Raw genomic sequence first — 19829 nt, forward strand, 5'->3', positions numbered from 1 at the left:
CATTTCTCTGACTGCTAGAGATGGTGAGCATTTTTTCATGTACTTGTTGATTGATTGTATGCCCTCCTCTGAGAAGTGTCTGTTCAGGTCCTTGGCCCATTTGTTGATTGGATTATTTGTTATCTTATTGTCTAATTTTTTGAGTTCTTTGTATACTCTGGATATTAGGGCTCTATCTGAATTGTGAGGAGTAAAAATTTGTTCCCATGATGTAGGCTCCTTATTTACCTCTCTAATTGTATCTCTTGCTGAGAAAAAACTTTTTAGTTTAAGTAAGTCCCATTTGTTGATTCTTGTCATTAACTCTTGTGCTATGGGTGTCCTATTAAGGAATTTGGAGCCCGACCCCACAATAAGTAGATCGGAGCCAACTTTTTCTTCTATCAGATGCAGAGTCTCTGATTTGATATCAAGCTCCTTGATCCAGTTTGAGTTAACTTTTGTGCATGGCGAGAGGAGGGGATTCAGTTTCATTTTGTTGCATATGGATTTCCAGTTTTCCTATCACCATTTGTTGAAAATGCTATCCTATTTCCATTGCATGCTTTTAGCCCCTTTATCAAATATAAGACAGTTGTAACTTTGTGGATTAGTCTCTGTGTCCTCTATTCTATACCATTGGTCCACCCGCCTGTTTTGGTACCAGTACCATGCTGTTTTTGTTACTATTGCTTTGTAGTACAGTTTGAACTCTGGTATCGCTATACTGCCTGATTCACACTTCCTGCTTAGAGTTGCTTTTGCTATTCTGGGTCTTTTATTTTTCCATATGAATTTCATGATTGTTTTATCTATTTCTACAAGAAATGCCATTGGGATTTTTATTGGCATTGCATTAAACCTATAGAGAACTTTTGATAATATCACCATTTTGATGATGTTAGTTCTGCCTATCCATGAACAGGGTATATTTTTCCATATTCTAAGATCTTCTTCTATTTCTCTCTTTAGGGTTCTGTAGTTTTCATTGTATAAATCTTTCACCTCTTTTGTTAGGTTGATTCCCAATTATTTTATTTTTTTTGAGGATATTGTGAATGGGGTGTTTTTCCTCATTTCCATTTCAGAAGTTTTGTGGCTGATATACAGAAATGCCTTTGATTTATGTGTGTTGATTTTATATCCTGCCACTTTGCTGAATTCATTTATTAGTTCTAGTAGTTTTTTTGTAGACCCTTTTGGGTCTTCTAGGTATAGAATCACGTCATCCGCAAATAGTGATAATTTAATTTATTCTTTTCCTATTTTTATGCCTTTAATTTCTTTTGTCTGTCTAATTGCTCTGGCCAGTGTTTCAAGAACTACATTCAATAGAAGTGGTGATAGAGGGCATCCCTGTCTTGTTCCAGATTTTAGAGGGAATGGCTTCAATTTTTCTCCATTCAGAATGATGCTAGCCTGAGGCTTAGCATAGATAGTTTTTACAATGTTGAGGTAAGTTCCTGCTATCCCTAGTTTTTCTAATGTTTTGAAAATAAAGGGATGCTGTATTTTGTCAAATGCTTTTTCTGCGTCTATCAGGATGATCATATGGTTCTTATCTTTAAGTCTACTGATGTGGTGAATAACACTTATTGATTTCCTTATATTGAACCATCCTTGCATCCCAGGGATGAATCCTACTTGATCATGGTGCACAATTTTTTTGATGTGTTTTTGTATTCGATTTGCCAGAATTTTATTGAGGATTTTTGCATCTAGGTTCATTAGAGATATTGGTCTGTAGTTTTCTTTCTTTGAGGTGTCTTTGTCTGGTTTCGGAATCAGGGTGATGTTGGCCTCATAGAATGAATTTGGAAGAGCTCCCTCTTTTTCTATTTCCTGAAATAACTTGAAAAGTATTGGTATTAATTCTTCTTTAAAGGTTTTGTAAAACTCCACTGTATACCCATCCGGTCCTGGGCTTTTCTTGGTTGGTAGTCTTTTGATGGCTTCTTCAATTTCATCCATTGATATTGGTCTGTTCAAATTGTGTGTATCCTCCTGACTCAGTCTGGGCAAATCATATGACTTAAGAAATTTATCGATGTCTTCACTATCTTCTATTTTATTGGAATATAGGTTTTCAAAATAATTTCTAATTGTCTTCTGTATTTCTGTAGCATCTGTTGTGATATTGCCTTTTTCATCCCGTATGTTAGTAATTTGAGTTTTATCTCTTCTTCTCTTCGTTAGCATGGCTAAGGGTCTGTTGATCTTATTTATTTTTTTGAAGAACCAACTTTTAGTTTTGTCAATTTTTTCAATATTTTCTTTTGCTTCCATTTCGTTGATTTCTGCTCTGATTTTAATTATTTCTTGCCTTCTACTACATTTGCTGTTGTTTTGCTCTTCCTTTTCTAGGGCTTTGAGATGAAGTGTGAGCTCATTTATTTGTTGTTGCTTTCTTTTTTTGAGGAATGACCTCCATGCGATGAATTTCCCTCTTAAAACTGCTTTCATTGTGTCCCATAGATTCCGATATTTTATGTCTGTATTTTCATTTATCTCTAAGAATTTCGTGACTTCCTCCTTTATGTCTTCTGTAACCCATTGATCATTCAGTAACATATTGTTCATTTTCCATGTGATGAAGGATTTTTCCTTCCTTCTTTTATCATTGATTTCCAGTTTCATTCCATTATGATCAGATAAAATGCATGGTATTATCTCCACCCCTTTATATTTACTGAGGGTTGCCCTATGGCATAATATATGGTCTATTTTTTAGAAAGATCCATGTGCTGCTGAGAAAAAAGTATATCCACTTGATGATGGTTGATATATTCTATATATGTCAGTTAAGTCTAGGTTATTGATTGTGATATTGAGTTCTATAGTTTCTTTATTCAACTTTTGTTTGGAGGATCTGTCCAATGGTGAGAGAGGTGTGTTGAAGTCACCATAATTATTGTGTTGTGGTCTATTTGATTCTTGAACTTGAAGAGAATTTGTTTTATGAACATCACAGCACCATTATTTGGTCCGTAAATATTGATAATTGTTATGTCTTGTTGGTGAATGGTTCCTTTTAACAGTATATAATGTCCTTCCTTATCCCTTTTGATTAACTTAGTCTTGAAGTCAATTTTATTTGATATGAGGATGGCCACCCCTGCTTGCTTACGAGGACCGTGTGCCTGGTATATTTTTTCCCAACCTTTCACCTTCAGCCTGTGTATGTCTTTTCCAATCAGATGTGTCTCCTGGAGGCAGCATATTGTTGGATTTGTTTTTTGAATCCATGTTACCAGCCTATGTCGCTTTATTAGAGAGTTTAAGCCATTAACGTTTAGAGTTACTATTGATATATGGTTTGTACTTCCAGCCATGTTTGATTATTTATCTTTTTTTAAATTTAGTTTGTTTCTCCATGATTAGCTTTCCCCCTGCCCTCTGTCTTTACTGAAGCACTTCCCTCTGATGGTTTTGGTTATTGTTTTTCATTTCTTCCTCGTGTAGTGTTTTGCTCAAGATGCTTTGCAATGCTGGTTTTCTGGCTGCAAATTCTTTTAACTTTTGTTTCTCATGAAAGATTTTTATTTTGTTGTCATACTTGAAGCTTAATTTTGCTGGATACAAAATTCTTGGTTGGCATCCATTGTCTTTCATTGTTTGAAATACGTTGTTCCAGGATCTTCTTGCTTTCAGCGTCTGTGATAAAAAATCCGTTGTTAATCTTATTGGTTTACCCCTGAATGTAATCTGCCCCCTTTCTCTTGTAGCTTTTAATATTTTCTCTTTGTTCTGTATATTGGATATCTTCATAACAATGTGTCTTGGAGTTGGTCTACTGTGATTTTGTATGCTCGGTGTCCTGTATGCATCTACAATTTGTATATCCGTTTCCTTTTTTATTTCTGGAAAGTTTTCTATAATTATTTTATTCAGCAGGTTGCTCATTCCCTTGGTTTGAACCTCTATACCTTCCTCTATCCCAATGACTCTTAAGTTTGGTTTTTTTATGTTATCCCATATCTCCTGGATGTTTTTCTCGTGATTTTTTTTTTAGTAGCCTTTCTGAGTTGGCTAGACTCTTTTCAAGATGATATATTTTGTCTTCATTATCTGACGTTCTGGTTTCTACTTGCTCCACTCTGTTAGTGATACTCTCATTTGAGGTTTTATTTTGGTTTATATTTTCCTTCATTTCTAGAATTATTGTTTGATTTTTTAAATAATCTCTATCTCCTGATAAAGATGCTTAACTTCTTCTTTTATCTGTTTATGTAATTCATTTTCAATGTGTCCTTTCACTGTTTGAATTTGCTGTCTCATATCCTCTTTAAGGTTCCATTCCATCTGTCTAAGGTATTCCTTGAGTTATTTATTTGACCATTTTTCTGATGACTCTAGGTCCTCCTGAATGTTTAGGCTGTCCTGCATTGTTTGTACTCGTTTTCTTCCTTGCTTTTTCATGCTGCTCATGTTACTTCTTGTTCTGTTTGACTGCTGAGTTACTGTTTACTCCTATAAATTTATTTGATGCTTGGGAGGAAAGGTATTAGAAGGGAAGGGAAGAAGTCACTAAAGAGAATGAGAGTAAGCAGGTAAAATTCAAGGAAGGGGGAATAAGGAAATTGAAAAGAAATAAAAAGACAAAAGAAAAAAATAGAAAAGAAAAGAAATTTTAAAAAATTAAAAATAATATTAAAAAATAATAAAAAAATTGAAAAAACAACAAAAAACTGAAAATGAAAAAAACCCAAATTAAAAAATAATAATAATAATAAATGCAGTCTTAGAGTTTGATTAACTTCTCTTCCAGTAGATGGAGCTGTGCCCACTGGGCCAAGCTTCTCCTCTCAATACGCAGGAACCAATCACTGTGCAGCAGCTCCTTCTCCCACACTGGGTACGTTTCCAATCCTGAGTGCCTAGGGTCTTCTCTTGTGTCTAGTCACTTCCCCACTTTTCCTCAATCCAGGCCCTGCTCACCAGTGACGCCCACCACATTACTGGCTACATGCCAGGTCTGCTGCTCCCGGGAGCCCTATTTTCATCAACGACTTGGCACACTCTCCCTGTTTGCCATTCCCTCAGACCCTAAGTTTGTAGAGCTTGGGGCTGAAGACCCTCAGCGAATTTTGCTTGCCCTCCGGTAGCCACACCCCGGGTAGCTGGTGCAAGAGACCTCAGTTGTCAGCACTGGTGGGAACGTTAGCCAGCAGTTCTGCGCCGAGGGTCCTGTGCCACTCCTGATTCCCTCAGTCTGTCTATCAAGCTCACGGGAGAGCTGGGAGGGGCCCTTAAAGTTTCCCCATTGTGTGGAGAGGGAAGGCTAGGGGGTTACACACCTGTTGCCGCTGGTTTCAATGAAGTTATCTCCTCTGCCACAGTCTGGTGACCTCAGTTCTCTGCCATGGTGGTATCCCATGCAAATGGCGACAGTTTGTTCCCTTTGCCAGGTGACCAATGCAATGGGTGGGTCCTGACTGGCTCTCCCAAGCCCCATTTCAATCCTGTGGCAACTGCCTATGACGGCTCGGTTGGCATTAACCTCCGTAGGTTCAGAAGGGCCGACCAGTTGTTTCAGCAGGATCATTTAGTGCTGAGTCACAGTGGTTTGTCTGCGAGAAGCAGGCCAACGGGAGCTTGAATTCAGAATCAAAATTATTAAAATGATATTTTTTAAATGTATGTTTTTTGTATTGTTATACTTATCAGAAAGTGTATGAGAAGGTGACAGGAGGTAGTAGGAGATTTAAATCCTATTCTTAGATTATGGAAAGTCAATCAATAATATATTAAACTGAAGGGAAAAATCAAATAATGATAGTGCACATGGTTAACATTTGTAAGTTAAGCCATAAATATTTAAAACAAAATGCTAACAGTTGAAAGTTTTTGTCTCAAGAAATGAGACTCAGAAATAATAATGTATGAGATAGGCTGTACAGAGAAGTACTGATTGTTATCATGGAGCTATAGTACTATTTGACTTTAAAACTAAATGCATGCATTACATTAATAAAAAAAGGAATATACAATTAAACTACAAGATGATTAATAGTAATTGTAAGTGATAATAGTTAGTTATAACTTACAACTCTCAGCCAACAAAGGAAGTCACACCATAAGGAAATGAAAGTGTTAAGCATATTTTTTTTTAGGTAATGAGTATATAGATGATCTTATTTTTTAGCACATTTCAGGATTTTCAAACTGTACAATAATATGTATACATTATTTTACAATTGAAAACTTTATAAACTTCCATTTAAAATATTTGAGGTGATGAATATGCTAATTATTCTGATTTGATGTATAAAATAGTATACATATAGCAAAACACCATACTGTACCCCGTGGATATATATAACAATTATGCATCAATTAACAATAAAGAACATATATAAATGATTATATATATTATGTATATGTATGCTTATACTAACTGTCTTCATATAAGGGATGAGAAAATATGGACTAGAAGAATATTTGACTTGCCCAAAGTGTATGGTTAGTTATTGTGAGAGCTAAAACCAAAGATTGTGAATTTTTTTTTCTTTTAATTCCTATTTAGATGGTTTTCTACTATGACCTTTTAATTTCTAATGTGGCTATGAAAATAAAGATCATATCTGTGGAGCCCTGGAAGGCCCAGGACAGCCCCACCAATGTCCAAGGAGCCCACACTGGGTCCCAACTGCATCTTTGAACACATTGCCCAACACCATTGCTAGGGGCCCCCTCGCCCAACCTGACACTCCATTGCTGAAGCAACCACCTCCATCTTGTGACCCATCCTTGCCATATTTAGTTGTGGCAACTCCCAGCTTAGAACACCAGCTGGGCAGAAGAGGTATTGGCACCCTTGCAGGGGCACTAAAAGCCTAAAGTATAAAAAAACAGTAATGCTGCAGATAGTCAGTGCTAGAAGGAAAGACACAAAAACAGCATGAAAAAAAAGGGAGAAAGTTGCCCCAAACAAAACAAGATAGATACTACATTATTAGAATCCATAGGTAGCAAACAGGTGAAATTACAGAGAAATTCAGGATATACAAAATTAAAATATTCTGTGAATTAAAGAATGATATAACAGAACAAATACAGGCAACAAAAGATCATTTTGATAAAGAGCTACATAAGCAAATACGGGAAGCAAAAGATTACTTCAGAAAGAAGATAGAGGTTCTGGAAAACAGAAATCCTTGAAATGAAAGAAATAATAAACCAAATTAAAAGCTCAATATAAATCATCACCAACAAATTAGACCACCTGGAAGACAGGACCTCAGACAATGAGGAAAAAATATATAATCTTGAAAGGAATGTAGATCACACAGTGAAGATGGTAAGAAACCATGAGCATAACATTCAAGAATATGGGATAATATAAAAAGACCAAATATAAGAGTTATTGGGATAGAGGAAGGCATCGAGTTCCAAACCAAAAGATCTATTCAGTGAAATAATATTACAGAATTTTCCAAACATGCAGAATGAATTGGAAAACCAAATACAAGAGGCTTACAGGATGCCTAATGTACAAAATCACAACAGATACACACCAAGGCACATTATAATGAAAACACCTAGCATACAGAATAAGGAGAGTATTTTAAAAGCTACAAGAGAAAGGAATCAGACTAAATATAGGAGGAAACCAATTAGGATATCTGCAGATTTTTCAACAACCCAGACCCTGAAAGCTAGAAGATTCTAGAACAACCTATACAAGCTCTGAAAGAAAATGGATGTCAACCAAGAATCTTATATCCAGCAAAATTAAGCTTTAGATTTGATGATGAAATAAAAATCTTCCATGATAAACAAAAGTTAAAAGAATTTACAGCTAGAAAGCCAGCACTACAGAACAGCCTCAGCAAAATGCTCTAGGAGGAGGAAATGAAAAATAAGAATGAAAATCAGCAGAGAGAGGTATTACACTAAAGGAAAAACTAATCACAGGAGAAACCAAATCAGTTAAATATCAAAAATAAACAAGAATGGCTGGAAATACAAATCATGTCTCAATAATAACTCTGAATGTTAATGGCCTAAACTCACCAATCAAAAGACATAGGCTAGCAGATTGGATTAAAAAAAAAAAAAAAAAGACCCAACACTATGCTGCCTCCAAGAGATTCATCTCATAGGAAAAGACACCCACAGACTGAAAGTGAAAGATTGGGGAAAATCATACCAGTCACATGGACAGCGGAAACAAGCAGGTGTTTCCATTCTCATATAGAATAAAGTACATTTCAAACCTAAGTTAATCAATAGGGATAAAGAAGGACATTTCATACTGATCAAGGGAAGCATACATCAACAAGACATAACAATTATAAATATATATGCCCTAAACAATGGAGTATCTATGTTTATCAAACAAACTCTTCTTAAGTTCAAGAGTCAAAGAGACCACAAAACAATAATTCTGGGTGACTTTAATGCACCTCTTTCACTGCATAGATCTTCCAAATAAAAGCTGAACAAAGAAACTATAGAACTCAAAAGTACAATCAATAACTTAGACTTAACTAACATATATAGAATATTTCATCCATCAAGGAGTAAATACATGTTTTTTCAGCAGCACATGGATTTTTCTCTGAAACAAACCATTATGACACAAAGCAACTCTTAGCAAATACAAAAAGTAGAGACACTACCCTGCATTCTATCAGATCATGATGAAATGAAATTAGAAATCAATGATAAAATAAAAACTAAAAGCTATTCCAACACCTGGAGACTAAATAATATGCTATTGAATGAATAATAGGTTGCAAAAGCATCAAGAAAGAAATTAAAAAATTCTTTAGAAGTAAATGAGAACACAGATACAACATATCAAAATCGCTGGGACACTATGAAGGCAGTACTAAGAGGAAAGTTCATTGCATGGATTCATTCCATAAAAGAAGAAACAGTCAACAAATAAAGAACCTAACATTGCATCTTAAAGCCCTAGAAAAAAGAAGAACAAACCAACACCAAAATCCAGGAAAGAATGGAAATAATTAAAATCAGAGATGAAATCAATGAAATTAAAACAATTGAAAAAATTTACAAACAAAAAGTTGATTCTTTGAAAAAATAAATAAAATCTATAAACCCTCAGCCATGTTACTACTGAAGAGGAGAGAGAAAACTCAAATTAAACATCTGTGATGAAAAAGGAAATATCACGATGATCACTACAGAAATGCAGAAGATAATTGGAAATTATTTTGAAAATTTTTACTCCTTTAAAATAGAAAATATGTAAGGCATTAAAATTTTCTAGAGTCATGTGATTTGCTCAAACTGAACCAGGATGATATACACAATTTAAACAGAACAATTTCAAGCAATGAAATAGAAGATGCCATCAGAAGCCTACCAACCAAAAAAAGTCCAGGACCAGATGGATACACAGCTGAGTTCTACAAGACCTTTAAAGAAGAACTAATTCCAATACTCTTCAAATTATTTCATGAAATACAAAAAAAGGGAACACTTCCAAACTCATTCTATGAGACCAATATCACTCTGATTCCAAAACTAGGCAAATATACATCAAAGAAAGAAAACTTCAGACCAATATCTCTAATGAACATAGATGAAAAAATCCTCAATAAAATTCTGGCAGATTGAATACAAAAACATATCAAAAAGATAGTGCACCATGATCAAGTGGGTTTCATTCCAGGGATGCTAGGTTGGTTCAACATATGGAAATTAATAAGTGTAATTTATCACATCAATAGACTTAAAGATAAGAATCTTATGCTTGTCTCAATAGAAGCAGAAAAAGCATTCAACAAAATACAGCACACCTGCATGTTCAAAACACTAGAAAAACTAAGGATAACAGGTACTTACCTCAACATTGTAAAAGCTATCTATGCTAAGCCCAGATCAAAATCGTTCTAAATGGAGAAAAATTGAAAGCATTCTCTGTCGCGACCCCTCGCCGGCAAGAGAAAAAACGACACAGGATTCTTCCTTCAGCAGTTTACTCATAATGAAAAGACAGGAACAAGAGAAGAAAGCGCGCACGCCGAGCGTCGGTCTGCCCTAGCTTAAGTACCCAGCCTTGCCAATGAACCAGCACCACGTAGAAGAGTCTAATAGGTGCAGCGCAGCGGAAGCAGGCCAGAGCCCAGCCCACAGCCCAACAAGGAGTTGTTTAACAACTCTAACCGCTGAGTCATCAGAAGCAGGAAGCCAGCGCCATTTTCAGGGTGCGGTCGCCAGCTCCCAACAATTCTCTCTAAAAACTGGAACAAGATAGGGATGTCGTCTTTCACCACTTCCATTTAGCATAGTTCTTGAAACACTGGCCAGAGCAATTAGACAGATGAAAGAAATTAAAAGGATATGGATAGGAAAAGGCAAACTCAAATTAGCACTATTTGCTGATGATATCATTCTATACCTAGAAGACCCAAAAAATTTCACCAGACAACTTCTAAAACTATTAAATGAATTCAGCAAAGTAGCAGGACACAAAACCAATACCCATAAATCAAAGGCATTTCTAATATCAATGACAAATTTTCTGAAAGGGATATGAGGAAAAGTAGCCCATTTCCAATAGCCTCAAAAAAATTAAATACTTGGGAATCAACCTAATGAAAGAGGTGAAAGACCTCTATAACAAAAACAGAACACTAAAGAAAGAAACTAAAGAAGACCTTAGAAGATGGAAAGAAATCCCTTGTTCTCAGATAGGCAGAATTGATATTGTCAAAATGAACATACTACCAAAACACTATACAGATTTAATAAAATTACAATCAAAATCCTCATAGAAATAGAAAAATCAGTCATGAAATTCATCTGGGAAAATAAAATATCCAAAATAACTAAAGCAATCCTTAGCAAGAAGCATGAAGCAGGTGGCATCACTATACCAGACCTTAAATTATACTACAGAGCAATAGTAACAAAAACATCATGGTATTGGTACCAAAATAGATTGGTAGACCAATGGTACAGATAGAGGACACAGACTAACCCACATAATTACAGTTATATTAGATAAATGTGTCAAAAACATACATTGGAGAAAAGACAGCCTCTTCAACAAATGGTGCAGGGAAAACTGAAAATCCATATGCAACAAAATTAAATTAAACCCCTATCTCTCACCATGCACAAAACTGAACTCAAAGTGGATGAAAGATCTACAAATTAAACCAGAGGCTCTATGACTATTAGAAGAAAAACTAGGCCCAAATCTCCATAATGTCGGATTAGGGACCCTACTCTCTTAATAAGACTCCTATAGCACAAGTATTAAAATCAAGAATCAATAAATGGGATGGATTCAAACTAAAGAGCTTCTTCTCAGCAACAGAAACAATCTGTGAGGTGAACAGAGAGCCTACATCTTAGGAGCAAATTTTTACCACATGCACATCAGATATAGCACTAATCTCTAGGGTATATAAGGAACTCAAAAAGCTAAACACCAAAAAATAAACAATAATAACAACAACAACAAATAGCCCAATCAATGAATGGGCCAAGGAACTGAACAGACACCTCTTAGAAGATGGTATACAATCAATCAACAATTAAATGAAAAAATGTTCAACATCTCTAGCAATTAGAGAAATGCAAATCAAAACTACTCTAAGATTTCATCTCATTCCAGTAAGAATGGCAGCCATTATGAAGTCAAACAATAACCAGTGCTAGTGAGGACGTGGGGAAAAGGGTACACTTGTACATTGTTGGTGGGACTGCAAATTGGTGCAGACAATATGGAAAGCAGTATGGAGATTCCTTGGAAAACTGGGAATGGAACAAGCATTTAATCTAACTATACCACTCCTCGGTTTATATCCAAAGGAATTAAAAACAGCATATTACAGTTACACAGCCACATCAATATTTATAGCAGCACTATTCACAATAGCTAAATTGTGGATCCAATCTATATATCCTTCAGTAGAAGAATGGATAAAGAAAATGTGGTATATATACACAATGGAATATTACTCAGCATTAAAAGAGAATAAAATTATGGCATTTGCAGGTAAATGAATGGAGTTGGAGAATATAATGCTAAGTGAAGTAAGCCAATCCAAAAAAAAAATGCCAAATGTTTTCTCAGATATAAGGATGCTGATTCATAATGGGGATGGGGTGGGGAGCATGGGAGGAATAGACAACTTTAGATAGGGCAAAGGGCAGGGAGGGGAAGGGGGAAAAGGGGGTAGGAAACATGGTAGAATGAGATGGATCTCATCACCCTAAATATATGTATGAAGAAACGAATGGTGTGACTCTACTTGGTGTTCAACCACAGACAGGAAAAATTGTGCTCTATTTGTATAATATGAATTGAAATGCATTCTGCTGTCATATTTAACTAATTAGAATAAATAAAATTTTAAAAAAGAAAAAAGATCAGAGAATGTGGGTTATAATTATATTTATCTCAAATAAATAACTCTAGGAAAAGAGTTTTTGTTTTTATTCAATGAGCTACATACAAAGCCATTCCACTTACAGAGTAGGCAGAGGTTATAATTAATATATAGAAAGAAGTCAGCAAATCATGAGACAGGGCTAATGATTTGGCAGCTGAATTTTGCCTAAGATTCTAGAGAAACTCAGAGTTGAAGCAATATGAATTTATTGTTGCGTGATTTGCACTTTTCTGTAAATGCAATTTTAAAAACTTTATAAATCCACCTTTTATTTTCAAAAGAATTTAAAAGATAAAAATAGAAAATGATTATAAGTCTGCTACTAAGCACACAATATATAGAAATGTAACATGAGTAGCATAAAGAAAGGGAAATGACTATGGTATTATATTTTTTTAATGAAATTGGAGTTTAATTGGTATCAATATTAGTGAGATTTTTCTATGTTAGGACCATAAAAAACACACAAAGAATGTAAATGAAAAGGGAAACAAAACATGTCATTACCAAAAACTAAAATTAGAAGGCAGTAATGGAGGAAATACAGGACAAAATAGCTATAATACATATAGAAAACTAATGGCAAAGACAGCAATGTGACCATCTTTATCAGTAAGTATGTAAAATATGAATGGATTAAATTTTTCAATCAAAAGGTAGAGACTAGTATAATTGATTTTTTTCCATTTTTATTTGTTCTAATTAGTTATACATGACAGTAGAATGTATTTTGACACATCCTACATAAATGCAGTATAATTTCTTATTCTTCTGGTTGTACATGATGTGGAATCGTACTACTCATACAGTCATACATGCACATATGGTAATAATGTCATATTCATTCTACTATCCTGCCTATCCTCATACCCCTCCTCTCAGTTTTCTCTCCTCTACCTAATCCAAAGTAACTCTATTTTTCCCTAGTCCCCACCGTATTGTGAATTAGCATTCAAATATCAGAGAAAATATTTGGCTTTTGGTTTGGGGGGATTGGCTTATTTTGCTTACCAAGATATTCTCCAGCTCCATCCATTTACTGGCATATGCCATAATTTCATTATTTTTTAAGGCTGAGTAATATTCCTTTGTGTATATATACCACATTTTCTTTTCTTTTTTTTTTTTTTTGTGTGTGTGTGGGGGGGTACCAGGCATTGAACTCAGGGACACTCAATCATTTAGCCACATCCTCAGCCCTATTTTTTTATTTTATTTAGAGACAGGGTCTCACTGAGTTACTTAGTGCCTCACTTTTGCTGAGGCTGGCTTTGAACTCGTGATCCTGCTGCTTCAGCCTCCTGAGCCCACATTTTCTTTATTCATTCATCTGTTGAAGAACACCTGAGTACACATTTGATATATGGCTGGTTGATTTATTTGGGGAGTGTTGGGGAAGAAGTTTAAGTATAGGGTATAAGCAGGTGTATAAGGCTGGTAGAAAAATAGTTTATTTTCATAGAACAATTTCTAACATGATCGCTTAACAAATAGCACAGGTTACGTTTTATTAAATGTTTTTAGAAATAACTGAGTGACTATCATGTGTTAAATATTCTGTAAGTTTCTTGAGCTATTTCCGCAACAAATGCAATGATTTTAGTTATTTTATGGCTCTTTAAGTTCTATTTAAAAGCCAGGTGTAGTAGCACACACCAGTAATTTGTGTGATTTGGGAGGTGGAGACAGGAGAATCACAAGTTTGAGGCCAGCCTGAGCAATTTAGTAAGGCCCTATTTTTCTATTTTCCTGTTGCCAAATAAAAAATAAAAAAGATCTGGAGATGTAGTTCAGAAGTAAAGCATCAGACCAAACCAAAATAACAACAACAAAAGAAGACTGGATGTCTCATATTTTAATTCTCAAATGACTACAGTTTTTTCCTTCCCATGTTAAATAGTGCTCATTTTTAAAATGAGAGCTTTCTTACTTCTAAGGGGCAAAGCTCTTTCATAGAGCATCCACCAGGGGGCATGAAAATCTATCTAAGAGTCCAACCAATTAGCTACATTTGTTTTAATGGTTAAGTGAAACCATGAAGTAGGATTACTATTGACACCAGATTTTTTGGCAGACCCTGCCAAAATGGGATAAGAATGAAATTCAAATTTGATGAAATCTGGTACTTTGGCTCATATTTGGCTCATACTGTGAAGCTGAGCATCAAGTGAGCTGCCATGAGAACAGTCTAGGAAATCTGAAATACAGCACACTTTCTGGGTATGAGACCTCTGAGTTTGAGCTGAATGCACAGTTGGGCTAATTGGAGTGTGCAAAGTCCACGTGGAATGTAATATCTACAATGCTGACCCTATAGGTCTAGCTTATTTCTTTTTTACTGATCACAAGTACTTTAATTTTCAGCTTTGTAGTTCTAGGTTTGTTTCATTTGTGTTAGGAGCGCAACTTTTATAAAAGACAACCTTAAAATTCAATATCTTTCACGGAAATGAAATAGAGTTGGAATAGGACTGAATAGCATTCATGTGAACAGTGAAATGAAACTCACCTAGAATATGATATTTAAAGCAAAATGTGCAATAGTTCGGAATTGTGTAAGAAAAAAATGAGACAATGAAAATGTGTTGGCTGTGAGACCCCACTCCCTATAACCACTTTTTTAAAAAAAAATCAGAATAAAGGGAAGAGAATACGCATTACAAAGAAATCCTTCACTTGTAAATTCATTTTACTCTGTAATATTTGTACAAAATAAATCCTACAGACATTTTTGAAAAGTTTAATATTAAGTTCTGGCAAAATAGTATGACTTTTTATGTTATTTTCTAACTGTAGTTCCACCAAAATGAAATAAAAATAGTGCCCCTTTACAAAATGGAATAGTTTGATGATAAACACAAAGTATTTTATATTTGTTCATTTGGAAAATAGTTACTTTTCCCTAAAAGATTATGTCAGCCTAACCTATGGTCTGATTCACAAAGAAAACAATTTATATCAGTCAAGATGTCAAATTTTTATATTAAAGATGAAAAATGGTATTGCTCAGAAGTACTGAAGTTATCAATGAATGCCAGTTGTTAATTTTATTGTTATCTCTGTTGGGGAGGGTGCCCTCTTTGGAAAATCTATTTACAGGGTGTAACAAACAAAACTTACATAATTTCCCATTCTCCAGTAATTAATATAATGATATCTTTATTTTTAATACATAGCCAAGGTATGTTATTTTTTTTCTCCATTGTATAGCAAAACTAACCATCAAAAATGAAGTCATGCTTCAATTCAGATAATTGTCACTTTAAAGTCTCTATATCCAGGTAAATGTATAATGATAAAGAGTCTTAGCTAATGCTGATAATTGCCTTCTAATTAGAAGGACTGGAGCTATTACCTTTTCTTGGAGTTTTGAGAGACACAACATAAGAAAGCCTAGGGATTTATTAAAATAATCAATGGGCCATTAATTGCAAGCTTACCCAACATCCTATAGAATGATGTTGTAATGTGAATGATGTTGTACTTGTAGTGTGTCCAATAAAATGTGTTAATGCTGCCTAAGAAGAGTTGAAATAAAGAAAGATACATCAATCTCATAAGAGTGCCACAAGTTTTCTGGAACTCTAGATATCTTTGGAACTGCACAATTGTTTTTTTTCCCCCCTTGGTGAGGAGAGAATGCTTTAAAAAGGGGTAGGATGATAAGCTGCTTAAAGTGGGGGCAGTCATCCTAAGGGCACACTGGAGCATCAATATAAGTCACTAGAATGGGCCAGTCTGTGCAAGAGTAAGCTTTAGATTATACACATTTGAGATCAGAAATAAACTATGTAAGACTTTAGAGGAGAGTTTGTTTATAATAGACACGTATTCACATATATACACAAAGTATACATATATGGATAGTTTTTATAATTTTTTAAATTTTTTTATTAGTTGCTCAAAACATTACAATGATCTTGACATATCATACATTTGATTCAAATGGGGTACGTAATCTTAATCTTATTTTTCCACGTGTACAGATTGCAGGATCACATTCGTTATACAGCCACGTTTATACATAGGGACATACTAGTGTCTGTTGTGTGTGTATATATATATATATATATATATATATATATATATATATATATTCAAACCAATAAAAATATTTAAAAAAGAAAGTAAATTGTATAATTTGACTAAACTAATGCAAATCCAAAAAAATATGATATAATTTTTTTACCCATAGTTTGCACAACATTAAAGATTACTAATAGCAAAAACGCAGAAAACAAACACTTGTATACACTCTTGGTGGACGTGTAAATTAGTCTATCCTTTTCTTGGAGAGTAATTGGGCTACATGGATCAAAAATTTTAATTCACATGTATATAGCATTTCTACTTTATTTTGTTTTATTTTATAGTACTAGGTATTGAGTCCAACAGTACTCTACAACTCAGCTACATCACCAACCCTTTTCATTTTTTGTTATGAGACAGGGTTTCACTAAGTTGAAATTACAAGCATGTGCCACCAGGCTGTCAGGCATTTCTACTCTACTCTTAAACATAGAGATTATTTTTACAGCTATAAGGCTATAGAAAAATCAAAGATGTTTATAAAATCATATCTGCTCCAACATTGCCCATAATAGCAAAAAAAAAAAAAAAAAAACAACTGGCAACCATGGAGATATTTAAGGGGATAGATTTAATGAAAAATAGTACTTCTGTACAATGAGCTATGCAGCCATTAAAAAAGGATGAAAAAAGGGAAAATGCCAGAGGCATTTAATTCTTTATTTTTAAAGGAAAAACATAGAGTCATAGCATGGTGTATATATTTTCAAAGAATCCACATATGCCATAAATTCAAGATTTTTTTTCTTTGAAAGGATATAAGAAATGAGAGATAGGTATATTTCTTAGGAGAGGGATGTTGGAGGGGAAACCATGGGGCAGGGTAGAGCTGATGTCTAATATTTATGTTTGTGCATTGTTAATTGTTTCAAAACCTTATACACATATAATTTTTTCTTACTATGCCAACAGAAACTCTGGGAACTAGGATGATTGATTTGATTTGTTTGTTTTCTGCTTTCTACTTTTCTATTTTTAGACTAATAAATATTATTTATTAAAACTCTTAGAATGAGGAAGTCACCATCTTTTATGGATGGAAATACAGGGTAACCAGTATTGGATTGCACATTTTTCTAGTTAATTACTGCATATCTTAATGCCAAATTACTTAAACCAAACTTATGCATCTGAGAACAATTATTTCTGAGCTCAAAAGCTACAGGAATGATTTTTCTGCTTAATTCTCAGTTTATCCCCTCACAAGAAGATTGGAACTACTCTCTGTAGCCTGAGAATATTGAAATAAAGAAACAAAATTTAAAAGGTAAAAGAATTGATCTGTAAGAAGATTAAAATGTAAAGGAGAGCAGAGAGTAAGGAGACGGATTGGGATATCAGAATTATGTCTTTAATGGCAAAGCGGGCTTTACCACATAGAAGATGAAGGAAATGTAGCAGTGATGGCATTGAGTGGCAATTTACCCACCTTGGAAATAAGAAAAAATGCTGTCTTATCATGGTCTTCACTGTAAAGTAATCTGTGCAGCCTCCTCTACTCAGATATGCTCTCGGTATGTGGAACTGCTTGAAATTTGGGGATATTAGTTGTCTTTTCTTGATTTGATTTCTTTGTTCAAGTTGTTCTTTTTACATAGAATTCTATCCCCTACCTTCTTTGCTTTAAAAATGTCTATAATCTCTCTTTACTCAACTAAAATTTTCCCTTTTCTCTGAAACACTCCACTCCATAGGCAGCAGATATAGAGATTGCTTTCCCAATGGTATTTAATATATACCTCCATTAGAGGATTATTTCATGTCACTGTAAATAACTAATTTTTAAAATTTCTCTTTCCTCTCTATGCCTTGGGCTGCTTGAAAACAGGGATTGCCTTTTCAATAAAGCTGCACAAATATATGCATCAACAAAGGAAAGAATGATCTACTGAACAAAAAAAATTGCATGCAATAAATGCTTAGCCCTTCCAAGCTAATATATTAATCTCATTTATTTACTCATTTATTCAAAAATATGTATTGAAAGCCTACTATGTATCAGACACCATGTCAGAAACAGGGAATAGAGCAGGGTAGAAAGCTGAGAATATATTGCACTCTTGGAATTTGCGATCTTAAAGGAAACTGAGAAAGAACAAGTAATCACTGTCATAAGTGTCCAGCGAGGACAATGAAGAGTCCTTGGATGTCAGACACATGCCAGTACCTAATGCAGAGTTGTGCAAGTGAGGGAAGGCCTCCTTGAAGGGAGGCATTGTTAGAGATAGAACAGGTGTCAGGCAGAAGGATCAGGGGAGGGAACAGGTGTTTCAGAGGTAGAAGCAAGAGGAGACTGGGACCTTTGAGGCAGAGAAAGAAATGCACACTGGTTGGAATGTAATGACCTAGGGACAGAGTGGTTAAAGAAGAGGTAGGAGAAAGAAGTACCTGAGGCTAATGCATGGTCATGCTGAATTATCACATAACAATGGAGTTACCTTATCCTAAGACAAACAAGAGGACAATCTGGTTTCGGTGTTAAATAGGAAGATTGGAGGAAGTAAAAGAAGAGGCTATTGCAGTTATCCAGGAGAGAGAAGATGATGATGAGGGCTAGGATGAAGATAATGACTGGGACTAAGAAAATGACTTAAGAGGCTTTTAATGAGTTAGAAGCTGTGGGGCTTAATGTTTGCTTGGATGAGAAAATGAAGGTGGTGAGTGAGTTCAGGACAGCTCCCAGCTTTTCTTATTAAGACTAAAATGCTAGTATCTACCCCACATAATGATGTAACTATTTTTAAACAAATCAGCAACAATCCTTAAAGATTTAGACATAATATTATTGTATATGACACCATCATTTTAAAAAAGGCCTCAGTGTTTTTTTTTCATGTTATTGCAAAAAGTAATTAAAATGATACCTTTGTAGAATAAGGGGAAAAAGCAAAATGACCTCAAAAACTCATTCTAGAAGTAAATCAATATTATTCTCTATGTCTGATTCACTAACGTAGTGATTCACATCTAAGTTTAAAATGTTTATTTGAGGTTTAAACATTTGGGAGAAAATAACTACATTCCTGATTGTCATTGCATGTCAGTGCATTGAAATTGCATTACCTTTTTTTTACTTTTTCTATATTTGGTATTTTATATATTTTCTAATTTTTATGAAGAAAAATTGAAAATAAGTCAGTTATTTTAAAATTCACTGGTTTGAGTAATAGTTAAAATAAACCTCACAACTATTTTTTTTTTTTGCAGGATCTGAACTCAGCTTTCTGTGGAAACAAACACAAAACAAACTACTGTTATTTTTAAAAGAAATTTTTGAAAGCTAATATGTCTCTCCACAGGAAGTATGTAAAAGATGCTTGTCCAATATCCTGTCTTTGCAAATAAACTGGTGGCAATGGAATCATTCATTTGATTCTTAAA

The sequence above is a fragment of the Urocitellus parryii genome, chromosome 2 (genome assembly GCF_045843805.1).
Source record: "Urocitellus parryii isolate mUroPar1 chromosome 2, mUroPar1.hap1, whole genome shotgun sequence".
Taxonomy (NCBI): domain Eukaryota; kingdom Metazoa; phylum Chordata; class Mammalia; order Rodentia; family Sciuridae; genus Urocitellus; species Urocitellus parryii.